At 34.5% G+C, this 25,104-nt stretch overlaps 6 non-coding genes across 6 annotated transcripts; all 6 read left to right on the forward strand.

The window, feature by feature from the left end:
* The first annotated feature begins 12,885 nt into the window (after positions 1–12,885).
* Positions 12,886–12,957, forward strand: TRNAQ-CUG (transfer RNA glutamine (anticodon CUG)). Its single transcript has one exon. It is a non-coding gene; the product is annotated as a tRNA-Gln (tRNA).
* Positions 12,958–14,777: 1,820 nt separating this feature from the next.
* TRNAQ-CUG (transfer RNA glutamine (anticodon CUG)) lies at positions 14,778–14,849 on the forward strand. The gene has a single exon. It is a non-coding gene; the product is annotated as a tRNA-Gln (tRNA).
* A 1,819-nt stretch (positions 14,850–16,668) lies between these two features.
* On the forward strand, positions 16,669–16,740 carry TRNAQ-CUG (transfer RNA glutamine (anticodon CUG)). The gene has a single exon. It is a non-coding gene; the product is annotated as a tRNA-Gln (tRNA).
* A 1,814-nt stretch (positions 16,741–18,554) lies between these two features.
* TRNAQ-CUG (transfer RNA glutamine (anticodon CUG)) lies at positions 18,555–18,626 on the forward strand. The gene has a single exon. It is a non-coding gene; the product is annotated as a tRNA-Gln (tRNA).
* A 1,819-nt stretch (positions 18,627–20,445) lies between these two features.
* On the forward strand, positions 20,446–20,517 carry TRNAQ-CUG (transfer RNA glutamine (anticodon CUG)). The gene has a single exon. It is a non-coding gene; the product is annotated as a tRNA-Gln (tRNA).
* A 3,717-nt stretch (positions 20,518–24,234) lies between these two features.
* TRNAQ-CUG (transfer RNA glutamine (anticodon CUG)) lies at positions 24,235–24,306 on the forward strand. The gene has a single exon. It is a non-coding gene; the product is annotated as a tRNA-Gln (tRNA).
* Positions 24,307–25,104: the final 798 nt, after the last annotated feature.

Genomic DNA, 25,104 nt, shown 5'->3' on the forward strand with positions numbered 1-25,104 from the left:
TCCTGGTGTATTTGTAACCATTTTGGACTCTGAATCCATGATTTGTATTTACATCTTGGTAGGTCCTATTGTTTTTTTGTAAGTATTATGCAGTTCATATCTCTGAGAAAGAAAATATCTATAAATTGCATAAATTAAGAATCATACACACCGAGAGACAGGTTTATCGGTAATATAATTCCAATAAAATGTAACCTCTAGGAATCTTACACTGTGAGAACATTTTTTACATGCCACCATATGAATGAGCTTTCATGGTGTACTGTTAACAATTCTGGACTCTGAAACTAATAATCTGTATATACAAATTGGTAGGTCCTAATGGTTTTATTTGTAAATACAATGTAGTACATATCTCTCTAAATGAATATTTCTGTATCTTGTAGAAATAAAGATCTTACACTCTGAGAGAAAGTTTTATATGTGTTATTAGAAGGGATATTCCATGGTGTTATGGTTAGCACTCTGTAATCTGAATCCAGTAAATTGAGTTCAAATCTCGGTGGGACCAGGTGCATTTTCGTATAAAGTTTAATTCCTTGATTGACAAAAACTTTTCTTTTTTATACATAAAATACATTTTTTTAAGATTACTGATTATTGTAAAAATGTACTAAAAGCTAAAAAAAAGGTAGTTATAGAAATGTATGTAATTATATGAATTTTACTATATAACCCAAATAAGCGTTGATGTAAATATATGTACAATAATTGCAATAAAATGTGTCTTCTAAGAATCTAACATTTTAGAAAAAAATGTTTAGCTCTCCTTCATGAATGAAGTTTCTTGGTGTATTGGTAACCACTCGGATCTTTGAATCCAGTGATCTGTATTTAAATCTTGGTAGGTCCTATTGGTTTTTTGTAAGTACCGTTCAGTTTATATTTCTCTGAGAGTACATTCTAATAAAAACTGTTTAAATGCTTCCTCATGAATGAGGTTTCCTGGTGTATTTGTAGCCATTTTGGACTCTGAATCCATGATTTGTATTTACATCTTGGTACAGATGTAGCCACCTTTATCTTGACTGGCTGAGGCGTTTGTCCCGATCGAGCATACGCAGCGTAGGGAGGCGCGCCTAGTCACAGAGAGGCGTACCTAATCGCACGGAGGCAGACAGAGCGTTTGGCGTTACCTTTACGTGTAATACCTGCGATCATCCACCAGATGTCGCCTTTTACAATCACCACTGCGCATGCGTGTGGTCTCCCGTAAAATACAATACTGAAATATATAATAAGGACTACTTTACTAAGCGTCTCATTACGCTGCATACAGTAAATACTCATTACGATGCATTATTTAATACAGTAAATACTCATTATGCTGCATTATTTAATACAGTATATACGGTACAGACGCAAATAGTACAGCATACAGTATATTATTCATCTACAGTACTTTATGAATATGTGAGCGTCCAAGTCCCGCAGACAAAACAACATAAAACCAGTAGTTTACACTGTCGCAAATGGACGTGTTAGAAGTTCACTATTGCCTCTTGAGATTAGGAATTTTGTACAGTATGTTAGCGTCCTAATCCCATAGCCATTACAGCATAATCAAAACCAATGGATTTATTCATCTGTCTGCGGCGAAGTGGTGAAGTGTTCCGCTTCCTATACTCAGAGTCCCGAGTTAGATTTCTAAAGTACGAATGCATGTTAGTTTTTTCCAGACACTTTATTATTTTTTTATTCACATAAACCAGGGCAAAGCTGCAGGAGCGGTTCTGTTAAGGTTCTATGCACCGTACAGTACACATACAATTCTGTAGCAGGGCAGACTCAATTGAAATGGCTACCACCGATGACTCCTTGCTCCACGGAGGCCCTAGGCTACGGAGCAAGTAACAGTCCAGATTGTGCAGGCTATGGGGCAATGCTGAAGGAGTGTCACAATCCCCTAGCTAAAATACACAGGGGCGATAGGACTAAGCGAGGTACAGTATATGCACATAACGATACACTGCAAAGTTCTCCATGGTTTTAATTATGCCTTTTCTTTGAACACAGTATTTTCGACTGCCTCGCCCTACACCCATCCCACTTTCCCCTTCCCCCCTGGGAGCCTGCAATGTACATGCAGTAGACAGGGAGGGAGTTCCGATCAGGTTACAAGACGTGCAACAGTATACTACTGTATGTAGGAAAATCCCCCGGCCACTCTGATTTATGTGAAACCTGTGTGCACCCTTCCATTGAATGTATAACAAAGAAAAATAATAATAATAAAGTGAATGTTACAGGAACACATTAAAAAAAGGTTGGCACTTAGATTCCCATTGGTGTTGGTTTATGCCTTAGGGGACTCGGATGCAAATACTTGTATTTGAAAAGCACGTATTTTCCACTGCCTCTCCCTACCCCCATCGCCCTTCCCCCTTGGGAGCCAGCACAGGTCATGCAGTGGACAGGGAGGGAGTTCAGGTCAGGTACAATACACAAATGCCGACAATCTACAGTACTGTGTTGCTCAGTTAGTTGCGTCGGAATACACTAGTTTATACTCATTACCGCTGTGTATTTGTATATAGCGGAATGAATCGCTGCTGCAGATTTACTTTGATTTATGTGAAACCTGTGTGCACCCTTTCATTGAATGTATAACAAAGTAAAACAATAATAAAGTGAATGTCACGGGAACATATAAAAAAAAAAGGTTGGCACTTTGGGACTCAAAGCTGGGACTCTCAGTGTGGGATGTAAGAGCCTTCATCGCTAGGTTGGTATGGAAGAGGAGACAATTAGCTACCAGAGGGTACCAACTCCAAGTTTCTGTGACCCCCACAAGGCTCATGGCAAGCGTCGGAACCCATGGTTGGTCTGAATTAACGGGCCCATTATAGTCTATGGGAAAATGAGTCCACTTTGCGTACTGATATCTCTGGTTCTGGGTGTCCCAGAGACTCGGGACTGGTACCATTTAAAAGAGGAGACTCTTGGCTTTCAGGGCAGACCAACGACTAGTTTATGTGACACTGGAAAGGGAAACAGTAAGCAACCGTATATCGGGTCCCCTCCAGTTGTCCGCCTAGCTTGCACAGGATGCAGGGTTTCTGGCTAGCTAGGAAATACTGTACAGAAATGCTAAGCATGGTAATTTGACATCCAGGAACATAGGGAGGAGTTTATCTCTCTCCATTATACTTAGAAAAATTACACTTGCCACTGTACGTTACAAGCTGTTCGTGCTAATTAGTACAATAGTAGAACATACTGTACAGAGATACTAAGTACAGTGATTTGGCATCCACAAACTTAGGGAGGAGCTTTAATCTCTCTCCATTGTAATCTTTCTAAGCATAATGGAGAGAGATAAAAGCTCCTCCCTAAATTCCTGGATGTTAAATTGCCATCCAGAGTATCGCTGTACTCTATGTTCTACTAGTGTACTAATTAGCACGAACAGCTTGTAACATACAGTGGCAAGTTTAATATTTCTATGTATAATGGAGAGAGATAAAAGCTCCCCAGTAAGTTCCTGGATGCCACATCACTGTACTTAGTATCTCTGTACAGTATTTTCTGTTAGGGTACTAATTAGCTGTTCGTGCTAATTAGTACCCTAATAGAACATACTGTACAGAGATACTAAGGACGGTGATTTGGTATCCAGGAACTTACTGAGGAGCTTTTATCTCTCTCCATTATACATAGAAAGATTAAACTTGCCGCTGTATGTTACAAGCTGTTCGTGCTAATTAGTACCCTAAATAGAACATACTGTACAGAGATACTACAGACAGTGACTTGGCATCCAGGAACTTAGGGAGGAGCTTTTATCTCTCTCCAATATACTTAGAAAGATTACAGCGGAGAGAGATAAAAGCTCCTCCCTAAGGTTCCTGGATGCCAAATCACTGTCTGTAGTATATCTATACAGTATGTTCTACTAGTGTACTAATTAGCACGAACAGCTTGTAACGTACAGTGGCAGTTTTGATCTTTCTATGTATAATGTAGAGAGATAAAAGCTCCTCCCTCAGTTCCTGGTTGCCAAATCACCATCCTTAGTCTCTCTGTATAGTATTTTCTATTAGGGTACTAATTAGCACGAACAGCTAATTAGTACCCTAATAGAAAATACTGTACAGAGATACTAAGTACAGTGATGTGGCATCCAGGAACTTACTGAGGAGCTTTTATCTCTCTCCATTATACATAGAAAGATTAATCTTGCCACTGTACGTTACAAGCTGTTCGTGCTAATTAGTACACTAGTAGAACATACTGTACAGAGATACTACATACAGTGATTTGGCATCCAGGAACCTTAGGGAGGAGCTTTTATCTCTCTCCATTATGCTTAGAAAGATTACAATGGAGAGAGAATAAAGCTCCTCCCTAAGTTCGTGGATGCCAAATCACTGTACTTAGTATCTCTGTACAGTATGTTCTACTAGTGTACTAATTAGCACGAACAGCTTGTAACGTACAGTGGCAAGTTTAATCTTTCTATGTATAATATAGAGAGATAAAAGCTCCTCCCTAGGTTCCTGGTTGCCAAATCACCGTCCTTAGTATCTCTGTATAGTATTTTCTATTAGGGTACTAATTAGCACGAACAGCTAATTAGTACCCTAATAGAAAATACTGTACAGAGATACTAAGTATAGTGATGTGGCATCCAGGAACTTACTGAGGAGCTATTATCTCTCTCCATTATACATAGAAAGATTAATCTTGCCACTGTAGGTTACAAGCTGTTCGTGCTATTTAGTACACTAGTAGAACATAGAGTACAGTGATACTCTGGACAGCAATTTGGCATCCAGGAATTTAAGGAGGAGCTTTTATCTCTCTCCATTATACTTAGATAGATTACAATGGAGAGATTAAAGCTCCTCCCTAAGTTCGTGGATGCCAAATCACTGTACTTAGTATCTCTGTACAGTATGTTCTACTAGTGTACTAATTAGCACGAACAGCTTGTAATGTACAGTGGCAGTTTTGATCTTTCTATGTATAATGTAGAGAGATAAAAGCTCCTCCCTCAGTTCCTGGTTGCCAAATCACCATCCTTAGTTTCTCTGTATAGTATTTTCTATTAGGGTACTAATTAGCACGAACAGCTAATTAGTACCCTAATAGAAAATACTTTACAGAGATACTAAGTACAGTGATGTGGCATCCAGGAACTTACTGAGGAGCTTTTATCTCTCTCCATTATACATAGAAAGATTAATCTTGCCACTGTAGGTTACAAGCTGTTCGTGCTATTTAGTACACTAGTAGAACATAGAGTACAGCGATACTCTGGACAGCAATTTGGCATCCAGGAATTTAGGGAGGAGCTTTTATCTCTCTCCATTATACTTAGATAGATTACAATGGAGAGATTAAAGCTCCTCCCTAAATTCGTGGATGCCAAATCACTGTACTTAGTATCTCTGTACAGTATGTTCTACTAGTGTACTAATTAGCACGGACAGCTTGTAACGAACATACTGTACAGAGATACTACATACAGTGATTTGGCATCCAGGAACCTTAGGGAGGAGCTTTTATCTCTCTCCATTATGCTTAGAAAGATTACAATGGAGAGAGAATAAAGCTCCTCCCTAAGTTCGTGGATGCCAAATCACTGTACTTAGTATCTCTGTACAGTATGTTCTACTAGTGTACTAATTAGCACGAACAGCTTGTAACGTACAGTGGCAAGTTTAATCTTTCTATGTATAATATAGAGAGATAAAAGCTCCTCCCTAGGTTCCTGGTTGCCAAATCACTGTCCTTAGTATCTCTGTATAGTATTTTCTATTAGGGTACTAATTAGCACGAACAGCTAATTAGTACCCTAATAGAAAATACTGTACAGAGATACTAAGTATAGTGATGTGGCATCCAGGAACTTACTGAGGAGCTATTATCTCTCTCCATTATACATAGAAAGATTAATCTTGCCACTGTAGGTTACAAGCTGTTCGTGCTATTTAGTACACTAGTAGAACATAGAGTACAGCGATACTCTGGACAGCAATTTGGCATCCAGGAATTTAGGGAGGAGCTTTTATCTCTCTCCATTATACTTAGATAGATTACAATGGAGAGATTAAAGCTCCTCCCTAAATTCGTGGATGCCAAATCACTGTACTTAGTATCTCTGTACAGTATGTTCTACTAGTGTACTAATTAGCACGAACAGCTTGTAACGTACAGTGGCAGTTTTGATCTTTCTATGTATAATGTAGAGAGATAAAAGCTCCTCCCTCAGTTCCTGGTTGCCAAATCACCATCCTTAGTTTCTCTGTATAGTATTTTCTATTAGGGTACTAATTAGCAAGAACAGCTAATTAGTACCCTAATAGAAAATACTTTACAGAGATACTAAGTACAGTGATGTGGCATCCAGGAACTTACTGAGGAGCTTTTATCTCTCTCCATTATACATAGAAAGATTAATCTTGCCACTGTACGTTACAAGCTGTTCGTGCTAATTAGTACACTAGTAGAACATACTGTACAGAGATACTACATACAGTGATTTGGCATCCAGGAACCTTAGGGAGGAGCTTTTATCTCTCTCCATTATGCTTAGAAAGATTACAATGGAGAGAGAATAAAGCTCCTCCCTAAGTTCGTGGATGCCAAATCACTGTACTTAGTATCTCTGTACAGTATGTTCTACTAGTGTACTAATTAGCACGAACAGCTTGTAACGTACAGTGGCAAGTTTAATCTTTCTATGTATAATATAGAGAGATAAAAGCTCCTCCCTAGGTTCCTGGTTGCCAAATCACCGTCCTTAGTATCTCTGTATAGTATTTTCTATTAGGGTACTAATTAGCACGAACAGCTAATTAGTACCCTAATAGAAAATACTGTACAGAGATACTAAGTATAGTGATGTGGCATCCAGGAACTTACTGAGGAGCTTTTATTTCTCTCCATTACACATAGAAAGATTAATCTTGCCACTGTACGTTACAAGCTGTTCGTGCTATTTAGTACACTAGTAGAACATAGAGTACAGCGATACTCTGGACAGCAATTTGGCATCCAGGAATTTAGGGAGGAGCTTTTATCTCTCTCCATTATACTTAGATAGATTACAATGGAGAGATTAAAGCTCCTCCCTAAGTTCGTGGATGCCAAATCACTGTACTTAGTATCTCTGTACAGTATGTTCTACTAGTGTACTAATTAGCACGAACAGCTTGTAACGTACAGTGGCAAGTTTAATCTTTCTATGTATAATATAGAGAGATAAAAGCTCCTCCCTAGGTTCCTGGTTGCCAAATCACCGTCCTTAGAATCTCTGTATAGTATTTTCTATTAGGGTACTAATTAGCACGAACAGCTTGTAACGTACAGTGGCAATTTTAATCTTACTATGTATAATATAGAGAGATAAAAGCTCCTCCCTAAGTTCCTGGTTGCCAAATCACCATCCTTAGTATCTCTGCATAGTATTTTATATTAGGGTACTAATTAGCACAAACAGCTAATTGGTACCCTAATAGAACATACTGTACAGAGATACTAAGTATGGTGATTTTGTATCCATGAACTTATTGAGGAGCTTTTATCTCTCTCCATTATACATAGAAAGATTAATCTTGCCACTGTACGTTACAAGCTGTTCGTGCTAATTAGTACACTAGTAGAACATACTGTACAGAGATACTACATACAGTGATTTGGCATCCAGGAACCTTAGGGAGGAGCTTTTATCTCTCTCCATTATACATAGAAAGATTAAACTTGCCGCTGTACGTTACAAGCTGTTCGTGCTAATTAGTACCCTAATAGAACATACTGTATAGAGATACGAAGTATGGTGATTTGGCATCCAGTTAAAAGCTGTTCGTGCTAATTAGTATACTAGTAGAACATACTGTACAGAGATACTAAGAATGGTGATTTGGCATCTGGGAACTTCCAGAGGAGCTTTTATCTCTCTCCATTTTACATAGAAAGATTAAACTTTCCGCTGTACTTTACAAGCTGTCCGTGCTAATTAGTACCCTAATTGAAAATACTATACAGAGATACTAAAGACGGTTATTTGGCACCCAGGAATTTAGGGAGGAGCTTTTATCTCTCTCCATTATACTTAGAAAGATTACAATGGAGAGAGATAAAAGCTCCTCCCTAAGTTCGTGGATGCCAAATCACTGTCCTTAGTATCTCTGTACAGTATGTTCTACTAGTGTACTAATTAGCACAAACAGCTTGTAACGTACAGTGGCAAGTGTAATTTTTCTAAGTATAATGGAGTGAGATAAAAACTCCTCCCTATGTTCCTGGATGTCAAATTACCATGCTTAGCATTTCTGTACAGTAATTTCCTATCTAGCCAGAAACCCTGTATCCTGTGCAAGCTAGGCGGACAACTGGAGGGGACCCGAAACACGGTTGCTTCCCGTTTCCTTTTCCAGTGTCACATAAACTAGTGGTTGGTCTGCCCTGAAAGCCAAGAGTCTCCTCTTTTGTATGGTACCAGTCCTGAGTCTCTGGGACACCCAGAACCAGAGATATCAGTACGCAAAGTGGACCCATTTTCCCATAGACTATAATGGGACCGTTAATTCAGACCCACCATAGGTTCCGACGCTTGCCATGAGCCTTGTGGGGTCACAGAAACTTGGGGTTGGTACCCTCCGGTAGCAAATTGTCTCCCCTTCCATACCAACCTAGTGATGAAGGCTCCCACCTCCCATGCTGAGAGTCACAAAGTGCCAACCTTTTTTTTTCTATGTTCCCGTGACATTCACTTTATTATTTTTTTTTCTTTGTTGTACATTCAATGAAAGGGTGCACACAGGTTTCACATAAATCAAAGTAAATCTGCAGCAGCGATTCATTCCGCTATATACAAATACACAGCGGTAATGAGTATAAATTAGTGTATTCCAACGCAACTAACTGAGCAACACAGTACTGTAGATCGTCAGCATTTGTGTATTGTACCTGATCTGAACTCCCTCCCTGTCCACTGCATGACCTGTGCAGGCTCCCAGGGGGGAAGGGCGATGGGGGTAGGGAGAGGCGGTGGAAAACACTGTGCTTTTGAAATACAAGTATTAACGTCCGAGTCCGCTAAGGCATAAACCAACACCAATGGGAAGGAAGTGCCAACCTTTTTTTAATGTGTTCCTGTAACATTCACTTTATTATTATTATTTTTCTTTGTTATACATTCAATGGAAGGGTGCACACAGGTTTCACATAAATCAGAGTGGGCGGTGGATTTTCCTACATACAGTAGTATACTGTTGCACATGTCTTGTAACCTGATCGGAACTCCCTCCCTGTCTACTGCATGTACTTTGCAGGCTCCCAGGGGGGGAAGGGGAAAGTGGGATGGGGGTAGGGTGAGGCAGTGGAAAATACCGTGTTCAAAGAAAAGGCATAATCAAAACCATGGGGAACTTTGCGGTGTATCGTTATGCGCAAAGACCTCACTTATCCCTATCACCCCTGTATATTTTAGCTAGGGGATTCTGACGCTCCTTCAGCATTGCCCCGTGACCTACCAAATCGGTGCTGTTACTTGCTCCATAGCCGAGGGCCTCCATTGGGCGAGGAGACACAGGCGGTAGCCATTTCAATTGAGTCTGCCCTGCTATAGAATTGTATGTATACCATATGGTGCATAGACCCTAAACAGTACAACTGCTCCTGCAGCTTTGCCCTAGTTTACGTGAATAACTCCCTCCCTGTCTACTGCATGACCTGTGCAGGATCCCAGGGGGGAAGGGCGATGGGCAAGCGGGAGGCGGTGGAAAATACTGTGCTTTTGAAATGCAAGTACTGTATGAGTCTGAGTCCCCAGTAGCCTCCTGCTAGCCTATTGCCCTTACCCCCTGGGAGCCTGCACAGATCATGCAGTAGACAGGGAGGGAATTCAGGTCATGTGCAATACACAAACGCCGAATATCTACTGTATAGTACTGTTTTGCTCACAGTAGCGTCAGAATACACTCATTTCTACTCATTCCCGCTGTTTAGTTGCATTTAGCGTAAAGAATAGCTCCTGCAGATGTACTCTGATTTATATGTAACTTGTGTGCACCTTTCCATTGACTGTCTTAAACTGTAGATAAAATAATACAGTGTATTATTACAATAAAAAAAAAAAAGAAGGCACATCACGTCTCGAACCCAGGACCCCCAGCGTGGGAGGTGGGAGCCTTCACTCCTAGCCCACGACGCCTCATGAGAGACTCCCAATTTCATGTGTGAAAGTACTGCAAACAGCGCCCGGCCCCCACCCCATTGGTGTTGGTTTATGCCTTAGAGGACTCGGACGCTCGCATTTGTAAAGCACGGTATTTTCCACCGTCTCCTGCTAGCTACTGTAGCCCTCCATTCCCAGACGCTCATGTATTTTAAAAGCACGGTGTTTATACATTGTCCTGTACATTCTTCCTTTTACACAATTACTGTAGTTGCGTCTCCATACACATACAGTACTCCATACTTTTTCCACCGCCTCCCGTTACGCCTACAGTATTGCCAGAGCTGTAGATCAATCCGCCGCTATGCTGTACGATCGAAAGTACTGGATTAGTGGAGCATTAGCCACACAGTGGTGGAGATGTGTAATGCATGATGAGTATCTAGATCGCCTCAACGCGCCTACCTGTGATTAAACTCAGCTATCGCCTTAGCGTGACTAAACGCCCGTCTCGGCGGAGAAACAGTCAAGATAAAGGTGGCTACATCTGCATAAATTAAGAATCTTACACACTGAGAGACAGGTTTATCTGTCATTTAATTCCAATAAAATGTATCCACTAAGAATCTTATACTCTGACAAAAAATGTACATGCTACCATATGAATGAGGTTTCATTGTGTACTGTTAACAATTCTGGACTCTGAAACCTATAATCTGTATAAAAATTTGGTAGGTCCTAATGGCTTTTTTTTGTAAATACAATGTAATACTTATCTCTCTGATTATTATTCCTGTAACTTGTAGAAAATAAGATCTCACACTCTAAGAGAAAGTTTTATATGTTGTTTTAGAAGAGAGGGTTCATGGTGTAATGGTTAGCACTCTGGGCTCTGTATCCAGCAATCCGAGTTCAAATCTCGGTGGGACCTGATGTGTTTTAGTACCTTCAGTTTAAGTTCTTGATTGACAGAAAGTCTTCTTTTTCATACATATAATAATTTTTTTAAATCACTGATTTTTGTAAATATGTACTAAAAGCTAAAAAAAGGTAGTTATAGAAATGTATGTAATTATATGAATTTTACTATATAACCCAAATAAGCGTTGATGTAAATATATGTACAATAATTGCAATAAAATGGGTCTTCTAAGAACCTAACATTTTAGAAAAAAATGTTTAGCTCTCCCTCATGAATGAAGTTTCTTGGTGTATTGGTAACCACTCGGATCTTTGAATCCAGTGATCTGTATTTAAATCTTGGTAGGTCCTATTGGTTTTTTGTAAGTACCGTTCAGTTTATATTTCTCTGAGAGTACATTCTAATAAAAACTGTTTAAATGCTTCCTCATGAATGAGGTTTCCTGGTGTATTTGTAACCATTTTGGACTCTGAATCCATGATTTGTATTTACATCTTGGTAGGTCCTATTGTTTTTTTGTAAGTATTATGCAGTTCATATCTCTGAGAATGAAAATATCTATAAATTGCATAAATTAAGAATCATACACACTGAGAGACAGGTTTATCGGTAATATAATTCCAATAAAATGTAACCTCTAAGAACCTTACACTGTGAGAACATTTTTTACATGCCACCATATGAATGAGCTTTCATGGTGTACTGTTAACAATTCTGGACTCTGAAACTAATAATCTGTATACACAAATTGGTAGGTCCTAATGGTTTTATTTGTAAATACAATGTAGTACATATCTCTCTGAATGAATATTTCTGTATCTTGTAGAAATAAAGATCTTACACTCTGAGAGAAAGTTTTATATGTGTTATTAGAAGGGATATTCCATGGTGTTATGGTTAGCACTCTGTACTCTGAATCCAGTAAATTGAGTTCAAATCTCGGTGGGACCAGGTGCATTTTAGTACAAAGTTTAATTCCTTGATTGACAAAAACTTTTCTTTTTTATACATATATTACATTTTTTTTAAATTACTGATTATTGTAAAAATGTACTAAAATCTAAAAAAAAGGTAGTTATAGAAATGTTAGTAATTATATGAATTTTACTGTGTAATCCAAATAAGCATTGATGTTAATATATGTATACATTTTATACAATAACTTCAATAAAATGTGTCTTCTAAGAATCTAACATTTTAGAAAAAAATGTTTAGATGTTCCCTAATGAATGTGGTTTCTTGGTGTATTGGTAACCACTCCACTCTGATCTTTGAATACAGTGATCTGTATTTAAATCTTGGTAGGTCCTATTGGTTTTTTGTAAGTACCATTCAGTTCATATCTCTCTGAGAGTACATTCTTATAAAAATATTTAGATGCTCCCTAATGGATGAGGTTTCATGGTATATTGGTAAACATTTTGGACTCTGAATCCATGATCTATATTTACATCTTGGTAGGTTCTATTGGTTTTGTTGTAAGTACAATACAGTTAATATCTCTGAGAAAGAAAATATCTATAAATTGCATAAATTAAGAATCTTACACACTGAGAGACAGGTTTATCTGTCATTTAATTCCAATAAAATGTATCCACTAAGAATCTTATACTCTGACAAAAAATGTACATGCTACCATATGAATGAGGTTTCATTGTGTACTGTTAACAATTCTGGACTCTGAAACCTATAATCTGTATAAAAATTTGGTAGGTCCTAATGGCTTTTTTTTGTAAATACAATGTAATACTTATCTCTCTGATTATTATTCCTGTAACTTGTAGAAAATAAGATCTCACACTCTAAGAGAAAGTTGTATATGTTGTGTTAGAAGAGAGGTTTCATGGTGTAATGGTTAGCACTCTGGGCTCTGAATCCAGCGATCCGAGTTCAAATCTCGGTGGTACCTGATGTGTTTTAGTACCTTCAGTTTAAGTTCTTGATTGACAGAAAGTCTTCTTTTTCATACATATAATAATTTTTTTAAATCACTGATTTTTGTAAATATGTACTAAAAGCTAAAAAAAGGTAGTTATAGAAATGTATGTAATTATATGAATTTTACTATATAACCCAAATAAGCGTTGATGTAAATATATGTACAATAATTGCAATAAAATGTGTCTTCTAAGAATCTAACATTTTAGAAAAAAATGTTTAGCTCTCCTTCATGAATGAAGTTTCTTGGTGTATTGGTAACCACTCGGATCTTTGAATCCAGTGATCTGTATTTAAATCTTGGTAGGTCCTATTGGTTTTTTGTAAGTACCGTTCAGTTTATATTTCTCTGAGAGTACATTCTAATAAAAACTGTTTAAATGCTTCCTCATGAATGAGGTTTCCTGGTGTATTTGTAACCATTTTGGACTCTGAATCCATGATTTGTATTTACATCTTGGTAGGTCCTATTGTTTTTTTGTAAGTATTATGCAGTTCATATCTCTGAGAAAGAAAATATCTATAAATTGCATAAATTAAGAATCATACACACTGAGAGACAGGTTTATCGGTAATATAATTCCAATAAAATGTAACCTCTAAGAATCTTACACTGTGAGAACATTTTTTACATGCCACCATATGAATGAGCTTTCATGGTGTACTGTTAACAATTCTGGACTCTGAAACTAATAATCTGTATATACAAATTGGTAGGTCCTAATGGTTTTATTTGTAAATACAATGTAGTACATATCTCTCTGAATGAATATTTCTGTATCTTGTAGAAATAAAGATCTTACACTCTGAGAGAAAGTTTTATATGTGTTATTAGAAGGGATATTCCATGGTGTTATGGTTAGCACTCTGTACTCTGAATCCAGTAAATTGAGTTCAAATCTCGGTGGGACCAGGTGCATTTTAGTACCTTCAGTTTAAGTCCTTGATTGACAAAAACTTTTCTTTTTTATACATATAATACATTTTTTTTAAATTACTGATTATTGTAAAAATGTACTAAAATCTAAAAAAAAGGTAGTTATAGAAATGTTTGTAATTATATGAATTTTACTGTGTAATCCAAATAAGCATTGATGTTAATATATGTACAATAACTTCAATAAAATGTGTCTTCGAAGAATCTAACATTTTAGAAAAAAATGTTTAGATGTTCCCTAATGAATGTGGTTTCTTGGTGTATTGGTAACCACTCCACTCTGATCTTTGAATACAGTGATCTGTATTTAAATCTTGGTAGGTCCTATTGGTTTTTTGTAAGTACCATTCAGTTCATATCTCTCTGAGAGTACATTCTTATAAAAATATTTAGATGCTCCCTAATGGATGAGGTTTCATGGTATATTGGTAAACATTTTGGACTCTGAATCCATGATCTATATTTACATCTTGGTAGGTTCTATTGGTTTTGTTGTAAGTACAATACAGTTAATATCTCTGAGAAAGAAAATATCTATAAATTGCATAAATTAAGAATCTTACACACTGAGAGACAGGTTTATCTGTCATTTAATTCCAATAAAATGTATCCACTAAGAATCTTATACTCTGACAAAAAATGTACATGCTACCATATGAATGAGGTTTCATTGTGTGCTGTTAACAATTCTGGACTCTGAAACCTATAATCTGTATCAAAATTTGGTAGGTCCTAATGGCTTTTTTTCTGTAAATACAATGTAATACTTATCTCTCTGATTATTATTCCTGTAACTTGTAGAAAATAAGATCTCACACTCTAAGAGAAAGTTGTATATGTTGTGTTAGAAGAGAGGTTTCATGGTGTAATGGTTAGCACTCTGGGCTCTGAATCCAGCGATCCGAGTTCAAATCTCGGTGGGACCTGATGTGTTTTAGTACCTTCAGTTTAAGTTCTTGATTGACAGAAAGTCTTCTTTTTCATACATATAATAATTTTTTTAAATCACTGATTTTTGTAAATATGTACTAAAAGCTAAAAAAAGGTAGTTATAGAAATGTATGTAATTATATGAATTTTACTATATAACCCAAATAAGCGTTGATGTAAATATATGTACAATAATTGCAATAAAATGTGTCTTCTAAGAATCTAACATTTTAGAAAAAAATGTTTAGCTCTCCCTCATGAATGAAGTTTCTTGGTGTATTGGTAACCACTCGGATCTTTGAATCCAGTGATCTGTATTTAAATCTTGGTAGGTCCTATTGGTTTTTTGTAAGTACCGTTCAGTTTATATTTCTCTGAGAGTACATTCTAATAAAAACTGTTTAAATGCTTCCTCATGAATGAGGTTTCCTGGTGTATTTGTAACCATTTTGGACTCTGAATCCATGATTTGTATTTACATCTTGGTAGGTCCTATTATTTTTTTTGTAAGTATTATGCAGTTCATATCTCTGAGAAAGAAAATATCTATAAATTGCATAAATTAAGAATCATACACACTGAGAGACAGGTTTATCGGTAATATAATTCCAATAAAATGTAACCTCTAAGAATCTTACACTGTGAGAACATTTTTTACATGCCACCATATGAATGAGCTTTCATGGTGTACTGTTAATAATTCTGGACTCTGAAACTAATAATCTGTATATACAAATTGGTAGGTCCTAATGGTTTTATTTGTAAATACAATGTAGTACATATCTCTCTGAATGAATATTTCTGTATCTTGTAGAAATAAAGATCTTACACTCTGAGAGAAAGTTTTATATGTGTTATTAGAAGGGATATTCCATGGTGTTATGGTTAGCACTCTGTACTCTGAATCCAGTAAATTGAGTTCAAATCTCGGTGGGACCACGTGCATTTTCGTACAAAGTTTAATTCCTTGATTGACAAAAACTTTTCTTTTTTATACATATAATACATTTTTTTTTAAATTACTGATTATTGTAAAAATGTACTAAAATCTAAAAAAAAGGTAGTTATAGAAATGTTTGTAATTATATGAATTTTACTGTGTAATCCAAATAAGCATTGATGTTAATATATGTACAATAACTTCAATAAAATGTGTCTTCGAAGAATCTAACATTTTAGAAAAAAATGTTTAGATGTTCCCTAATGAATGTGGTTTCTTGGTGTATTGGTAACCACTCCACTCTGATCTTTGAATACAGTGATCTGTATTTAAATCTTGGTAGGTCCTATTGGTTTTTTGTAAGTACCATTCAGTTCATATCTCTCTGAGAGTACATTCTTATAAAAATATTTAGATGCTCCCTAATGGATGAGGTTTCGTGGTATATTGGTAAACATTTTGGACACTGAATCCATGATCTATATTTACATCTTGGTAGGTTCTATTGGTTTTGTTGTAAGTACAATACAGTTAATATCTCTGAGAAAGAAAATATCTATAAATTGCATAAATTAAGAATCTTACACACTGAGAGACAGGTTTATCTGTCATTTAATTCCAATAAAATGTATCCACTAAGAATCTTATACTCTGACAAAAAATGTACATGCTACCATATGAATGAGGTTTCATTGTGTACTGTTAACAATTCTGGACTCTGAAACCTATAATCTGTATAAAAATTTGGTAGGTCCTAAAGGCTTTTTTTTGTAAATACAATGTAATACTTATCTCTCTGATTATTATTCCTGTAACTTGTAGAAAATAAGATCTCACACTCTAAGAGAAAGTTGTATATGTTGTGTTAGAAGAGAGGTTTCATGGTGTAATGGTTAGCACTCTGGGCTCTGAATCCAGCGATCTGAGTTCAAATCTCGGTGGGACCTGATGTGTTTTAGTACCTTCAGTTTAAGTTCTTGATTGACAGAAAGTCTTCTTTTTCATACATATAATAATTTTTTTAAATCACTGATTTTTGTAAATATGTACTAAAAGCTAAAAAAAAGGTAGTTATAGAAATGTATGTAATTATATGAATTTTACTATATAACCCAAATAAGCGGTGATGTAAATATATGTACAATAATTGCAATAAAATGTGTCTTCTAAGAATCTAACATTTTAGAAAAAAATGTTTAGCTCTCCTTCATGAATGAAGTTTCTTGGTGTATTGGTAACCACTCGGATCTTTGAATCCAGTGATCTGTATTTAAATCTTGGTAGGTCCTATTGGTTTTTTGTAAGTACCGTTCAGTTTATATTTCTCTGAGAGTACATTCTAATAAAAACTGTTTAAATGCTTCCTCATGAATGAGGTTTCCTGGTGTATTTGTAACCATTTTGGACTCTGAATCCATGATTTGTATTTACATCTTGGTAGGTCCTATTGTTTTTTTGTAAGTATTATGCAGTTCATATCTCTGAGAAAGAAAATATCTATAAATTGCATAAATTAAGAATCATACACACTGAGAGACAGGTTTATCGGTAATATAATTCCAATAAAATGTAACCTCTAAGAATCTTACACTGTGAGAACATTTTTTACATGCCACCATATGAATGAGCTTTCATGGTGTACTGTTAACAATTCTGGACTCTGAAACTAATATATACAAATTGGTAGGTCCTAATGGTTTTATTTGTAAATACAATGTAGTACATATCTCTCTGAATGAATATTTCTGTATCTTGTAGAAATAAAGATCTTACACTCTGAGAGAAAGTTTTATATGTGTTATTAGAAGGGATATTCCATGGTGTTATGGTTAGCACTCTGTACTCTGAATCCAGTAAATTGAGTTCAAATCTCGGTGGGACCAGGTGCATTTTAGTACCTTCAGTTTAAGTCCTTGATTGACAAAAACTTTTTTTTTTTATACATATAATACATTTTTTTTAAATTACTGATTATTGTAAAAATGTACTAAAATCTAAAAAAAAGGTAGTTATAGAAATGTTTGTAATTATATGAATTTTACTGTGTAATCCAAATAAGCATTGATGTTAATATATGTACAATAACTTCAATAAAATGTGTCTTCGAAGAATCTAACATTTTAGAAAAAAATGTTTAGATGTTCCCTAATGAATGTGGTTTCTTGGTGTATTGGTAACCACTCCACTCTGATCTTTGAATACAGTGATCTGTATTTAAATCTTGGTAGGTCCTATTGGTTTTTTGTAAGTACCATTCAGTTCATATCTCTCTGAGAGTACATTCTTATAAAAATATTTAGATGCTCCCTAATGGATGAGGTTTCATGGTATATTGGTAAACATTTTGGACTCTGAATCCATGATCTATATTTACATCTTGGTAGGTTCTATTGGTTTTGTTATAAGTACAATACAGTTAATATCTCTGAGAAAGAAAATATCTATAAATTGCATAAATTAGGAATCTTACACACTGAGAGACAGGTTTATCTGTCATTTAATTCCAATAAAATGTATCCACTAAGAATCTTATACTCTGACAAAAAATGTACATGCTACCATATGAATGAGGTTTCATTGTGTGCTGTTAACAATTCTGGACTCTGAAACCTATAATCTGTATAAAAATTTGGTAGGTCCTAATGGCTTTTTTTCTGTAAATACAATGTAATACTTATCTCTCTGATTATTATTCCTGTAACTTGTAGAAAATAAGATCTCACACTCTAAGAGAAAGTTGTATATGTTGTGTTAGAAGAGAGGTTTCATGGTGTAATGGTTAGCACTCTGGGCTCTGAATCCAGCGATCCGAGTTCAAATCTCGGTGGGACCTGATGTGTTTTAGTACCTTCAGTTTAAGTTCTTGATTGACAGAAAGTCTTCTTTTTCATACATATAATAATTTTTTTAAATCACTGATTTTTGTAAATATGTACTAAAAGCTAAAAAAAGGTAGTTATAGAAATGTATGTAATTATATGAATTTTACTATATAACCCAAATAAGCGTTGATGTAAATATATGTACAATAATTGCAATAAAATGTGTCTTCTAAGAATCTAACATTTTAGAAAAAAATGTTTAGCTCTCCCTCATGAATGAAGTTTCTTGGTGTATTGGTAACCACTCGGATCTTTGAATCCAGTGATCTGTATTTAAATCTTGGTAGGTCCTATTGGTTTTTTGTAAGTACCGTTCAGTTTATATTTCTCTGAGAGTACATTCTAATAAAAACTGTTTAAATGCTTCCTCATGAATGACGTTTCCTGGTGTATTTGTAACCATTTTGGACTCTGAATCCATGATTTGTATTTACATCTTGGTAGGTCCTATTGTTTTTTTTGTAAGTATTATGCAGTTCATATCTCTGAGAAAGAAAATATCTATAAATTGCATAAATTAAGAATCATACACACTGAGAGACAGGTTTATCGGTAATATAATTCCAATAAAATGTAACCTCTAAGAATCTTACACTGTGAGAACATTTTTTACATGCCACCATATGAATGAGCTTTCATGGTGTACTGTTAACAATTCTGGACTCTGAAACTAATAATCTGTATATACAAATTGGTAGGTCCTAATGGTTTTATTTGTAAATACAATGTAGTACATATCTCTCTGAATGAATATTTCTGTATCTTGTAGAAATAAAGATCTTACACTCTGAGAGAAAGTTTTATATGTGTTATTAGAAGGGATATTCCATGGTGTTATGGTTAGCACTCTGTACTCTGAATCCAGTAAATTGAGTTCAAATCTCGGTGGGACCAGGTGCATTTTCGTACAAAGTTTAATTCCTTGATTGACAAAAACTTTTCTTTTTTATACATATAATACATTTTTTTTAAATTACTGATTATTGTAAAAATGTACTAAAATCTAAAAAAAAGGTAGTTATAGAAATGTTTGTAATTATATGAATTTTACTGTGTAATCCAAATAAGCATTGATGTTAATATATGTACAATAACTTCAATAAAATGTGTCTTCGAAGAATCTAACATTTTAGAAAAAAATGTTTAGATGTTCCCTAATGAATGTGGTTTCTTGGTGTATTGGTAACCACTCCACTCTGATCTTTGAATACAGTGATCTGTATTTAAATCTTGGTAGGTCCTATTGGTTTTTTGTAAGTACCATTCAGTTCATATCTCTCTGAGAGTACATTCTTATAAAAATATTTAGATGCTCCCTAATGGATGAGGTTTCGTGGTATATTGGTAAACATTTTGGACTCTGAATCCATGATCTATATTTACATCTTGGTAGGTTCTATTGGTTTTGTTGTAAGTACAATACAGTTAATATCTCTGAGAAAGAAAATATCTATAAATTGCATAAATTAAGAATCTTACACACTGAGAGACAGGTTTATCTGTCATTTAATTCCAATAAAATGTATCCACTAAGAATCTTATACTCTGACAAAAAATGTACATGCTACCATATGAATGAGGTTTCATTGTGTGCTGTTAACAATTCTGGACTCTGAAACCTATAATCTGTATAAAAATTTGGTAGGTCCTAATGGCTTTTTTTCTGTAAATACAATGTAATACTTATCTCTCTGATTATTATTCCTGTAACTTGTAGAAAATAAGATCTCACACTCTAAGAGAAAGTTGTATATGTTGTGTTAGAAGAGAAGTTTCATGGTGTAATGGTTAGCACTCTGGGCTCTGAATCCAGCGATCCGAGTTCAAATCTCGGTGGGACCTGATGTGTTTTAGTACCTTCAGTTTAAGTTCTTGATTGACAGAAAGTCTTCTTTTTCATACATATAATAATTTTTTTAATCACTGATTTTTGTAAATATGTACTAAAAGCTAAAAAAAAGGTAGTTATAGAAATGTATGTAATTATATGAATTTTACTATATAACCCAAATAAGCGTTGATGTAAATATATGTACAATAATTGCAATAAAATGTGTCTTCTAAGAATCTAACATTTTAGAAAAAAATGTTTAGCTCTCCCTCATGAATGAAGTTTCTTGGTGTATTGGTAACCACTCGGATCTTTGAATCCAGTGATCTATTTTTAAATCTTGGTAGGTCCTATTGGTTTTTTGTAAGTACCGTTCAGTTTATATTTCTCTGAGAGTACATTCTAATAAAAACTGTTTAAATGCTTCCTCATGAATGAGGTTTCCTGGTGTATTTGTAACCATTTTGGACTCTGAATCCATGATTTGTATTTACATCTTGGTAGGTCCTATTGTTTTTTTGTAAGTATTATGCAGTTCATATCTCTGAGAAAGAAAATATCTATAAATTGCATAAATTAAGAATCATACACACTGAGAGACAGGTTTATCGGTAATATAATTCCAATAAAATGTAACCTCTAAGAATCTTACACTGTGAGAACATTTTTTACATGCCACCATATGAATGAGCTTTCATGGTGTACTGTTAACAATTCTGGACTCTGAAACTAATAATCTGTATATACAAATTGGTAGGTCCTAATGGTTTTATTTGTAAATACAATGTAGTACATATCTCTCTGAATGAATATTTCTGTATCTTGTAGAAATAAAGATCTTACACTCTGAGAGAAAGTTTTATATGTGTTATTAGAAGGGATATTCCATGGTGTTATGGTTAGCACTCTGTACTCTGAATCCAGTAAATTGAGTTCAAATCTCGGTGGGACCAGGTGCATTTTAGTACAAAGTTTAATTCCTTGATTGACAAAAACTTTTCTTTTTTATACATATATTACATTTTTTTTAAATTACTGATTATTGTAAAAATGTACTAAAATCTAAAAAAAAGGTAGTTATAGAAATGTTTGTAATTATATGAATTTTACTGTGTAATCCAAATAAGCATTGATGTTAATATATGTATACATTTTATACAATAACTTCAATAAAATGTGTCTTCTAAGAATCTAACATTTTAGAAAAAAATGTTTAGATGTTCCCTAATGAATGTGGTTTCTTGGTGTATTGGTAACCACTCCACTCTGATCTTTGAATACAGTGATCTGTATTTAAATCTTGGTAGGTCCTATTGGTTTTTTGTAAGTACCATTCAGTTCATATCTCTCTGAGAGTACATTCTTATAAAAATATTTAGATGCTCCCTAATGGATGAGGTTTCATGGTATATTGGTAAACATTTTGGACTCTGAATCCATGATCTATATTTACATCTTGGTAGGTTCTATTGGTTTTGTTGTAAGTACAATACAGTTAATATCTCTGAGAAAGAAAATATCTATAAATTGCATAAATTAAGAATCTTACACACTGAGAGACAGGTTTATCTGTCATTTAATTCCAATAAAATGTATCCACTAAGAATCTTATACTCTGACAAAAAATGTACATGCTACCATATGAATGAGGTTTCATTGTGTACTGTTAACAATTCTGGACTCTGAAACCTATAATCTGTATAAAAATTTGGTAGGTCCTAATGGCTTTTTTTGTAAATACAATGTAATACTTATCTCTCTGATTATTATTCCTGTAACTTGTAGAAAATAAGATCTCACACTCTAAGAGAAAGTTGTATATGTTGTGTTAGAAGAGAGGTTTCATGGTGTAATGGTTAGCACTCTGGGCTCTGAATCCAGCGATCCGAGTCAAATCTCGGTGGGACCTGATGTGTTTTAGTACCTTCAGTTTAAGTTCTTGATTGACAGAAAGTCTTCTTTTTCATACATATAATAATTTTTTTAAATCACTGATTTTTGTAAATATGTACTAAAAGCTAAAAAAGGTAGTTATAGAAATGTATGTAATTATATGAATTTTACTATATAACCCAAATAAGCGTTGATGTAAATATATGTACAATAATTGCAATAAAATGTGTCTTCTAAGAATCTAACATTTTAGAAAAAAATGTTTAGCTCTCCTTCATGAATGAAGTTTCTTGGTGTATTGGTAACCACTCGGATCTTTGAATCCAGTGATCTGTATTTAAATCTTGGTAGGTCCTATTGGTTTTTTGTAAGTACCGTTCAGTTTATATTTCTCTGAGAGTACATTCTAATAAAAACTGTTTAAATGCTTCCTCATGAATGAGGTTTCCTGGTGTATTTGTAACCATTTTGGACTCTGAATCCATGATTTGTATTTACATCTTGGTAGGTCCTATTGTTTTTTTGTAAGTATTATGCAGTTCATATCTCTGAGAAAGAAAATATCTATAAATTGCATAAATTAAGAATCATACACACTGAGAGACAGGTTTATCGGTAATATAATTCCAATAAAATGTAACCTCTAAGAATCTTACACTGTGAGAACATTTTTTACATGCCACCATATGAATGAGCTTTCATGGTGTACTGTTAACAATTCTGGACTCTGAAACTAATAATCTGTATATACAAATTGGTAGGTCCTAATGGTTTTATTTGTAAATACAATGTAGTACATATCTCTCTGAATGAATATTTCTGTATCTTGTAGAAATAAAGATCTTACACTCTGAGAGAAAGTTTTATATGTGTTATTAGAAGGGATATTCCATGGTGTTATGGTTAGCACTCTGTACTCTGAATCCAGTAAATTGAGTTCAAATCTCGGTGGGACCAGGTGCATTTTAGTACCTTCAGTTTAAGTCCTTGATTGACAAAAACTTTTCTTTTTTATACATATAATACATTTTTTTTAAATTACTGATTATTGTAAAAATGTACTAAAATCTAAAAAAAAGGTAGTTATAGAAATGTTTGTAATTATATGAATTTTACTGTGTAATCCAAATAAGCATTGATGTTATTATATGTACAATAACTTCAATAAAATGTGTCTTCGAAGAATCTAACATTTTAGAAAAAGATGTTTAGATGTTCCCTAATGAATGTGGTTTCTTGGTGTATTGGTAACCACTCCACTCTGATCTTTGAATACAGTGATCTGTATTTAAATCTTGGTAGGTCCTATTGGTTTTTTGTAAGTACCATTCAGTTCATATCTCTCTGAGAGTACATTCTTATAAAAATATTTAGATGCTCCCTAATGGATGAGGTTTCATGGTATATTGGTAAACATTTTGGACTCTGAATCCATGATCTATATTTACATCTTGGTAGGTTCTATTGGTTTTGTTGTAAGTACAATACAGTTAATATCTCTGAGAAAGAAAATATCTATAAATTGCATAAATTAAGAATCTTACACACTGAGAGACAGGTTTATCTGTCATTTAATTCCAATAAAATGTATCCACTAAGAATCTTATACTCTGACAAAAAATGTACATGCTACCATATGAATGAGGTTTCATTGTGTGCTGTTAACAATTCTGGACTCTGAAACCTATAATCTGTATAAAAATTTGGTAGGTCCTAATGGCTTTTTTTCTGTAAATACAATGTAATACTTATCTCTCTGATTATTATTCCTGTAACTTGTAGAAAATAAGATCTCACACTCTAAGAGAAAGTTGTATATGTTGTGTTAGAAGAGAGGTTTCATGGTGTAATGGTTAGCACTCTGGGCTCTGAATCCAGCGATCCGAGTTTAAATCTCGGTGGGACCTGATGTGTTTTAGTACCTTCAGTTTAAGTTCTTGATTGACAGAAAGTCTTCTTTTTCATACATATAATAATTTTTTTAATCACTGATTTTTGTAAATATGTACTAAAAGCTAAAAAAAAAGGTAGTTATAGAAATGTATGTAATTATATGAATTTTACTATATAACCCAAATAAGCGTTGATGTAAATATATGTACAATAATTGCAATAAAATGTGTCTTCTAAGAATCTAACATTTTAGAAAAAAATGTTTAGCTCTCCCTCATGAATGAAGTTTCTTGGTGTATTGGTAACCACTCGGATCTTTGAATCCAGTGATCTATTTTTAAATCTTGGTAGGTCCTATTGGTTTTTTGTAAGTACCGTTCAGTTTATATTTCTCTGAGAGTACATTCTAATAAAAACTGTTTAAATGCTTCCTCATGAATGAGGTTTCCTGGTGTTTTTGTAACCATTTTGGACTCTGAATCCATGATTTGTATTTACATCTTGGTAGGTCCTATTGTTTTTTGTAAGTATTATGCAGTTCATATCTCTGAGAAAGAAAATATCTATAAATTGCATAAATTAAGAATCATACACACTGAGAGACAGGTTTATCGGTAATATAATTCCAATAAAATGTAACCTCTAAGAATCTTACACTGTGAGAACATTTTTTACATGCCACCATATGAATGAGCTTTCATGGTGTACTGTTAACAATTCTGGACTCTGAAACTAATAATCTGTATATACAAATTGGTAGGTCCTAATGGTTTTATTTGTAAATACAATGTAGTACATATCTCTCTGAATGA

This window comes from Pseudophryne corroboree, chromosome 11 (assembly GCF_028390025.1).
Source record: "Pseudophryne corroboree isolate aPseCor3 chromosome 11, aPseCor3.hap2, whole genome shotgun sequence".
Taxonomy (NCBI): domain Eukaryota; kingdom Metazoa; phylum Chordata; class Amphibia; order Anura; family Myobatrachidae; genus Pseudophryne; species Pseudophryne corroboree.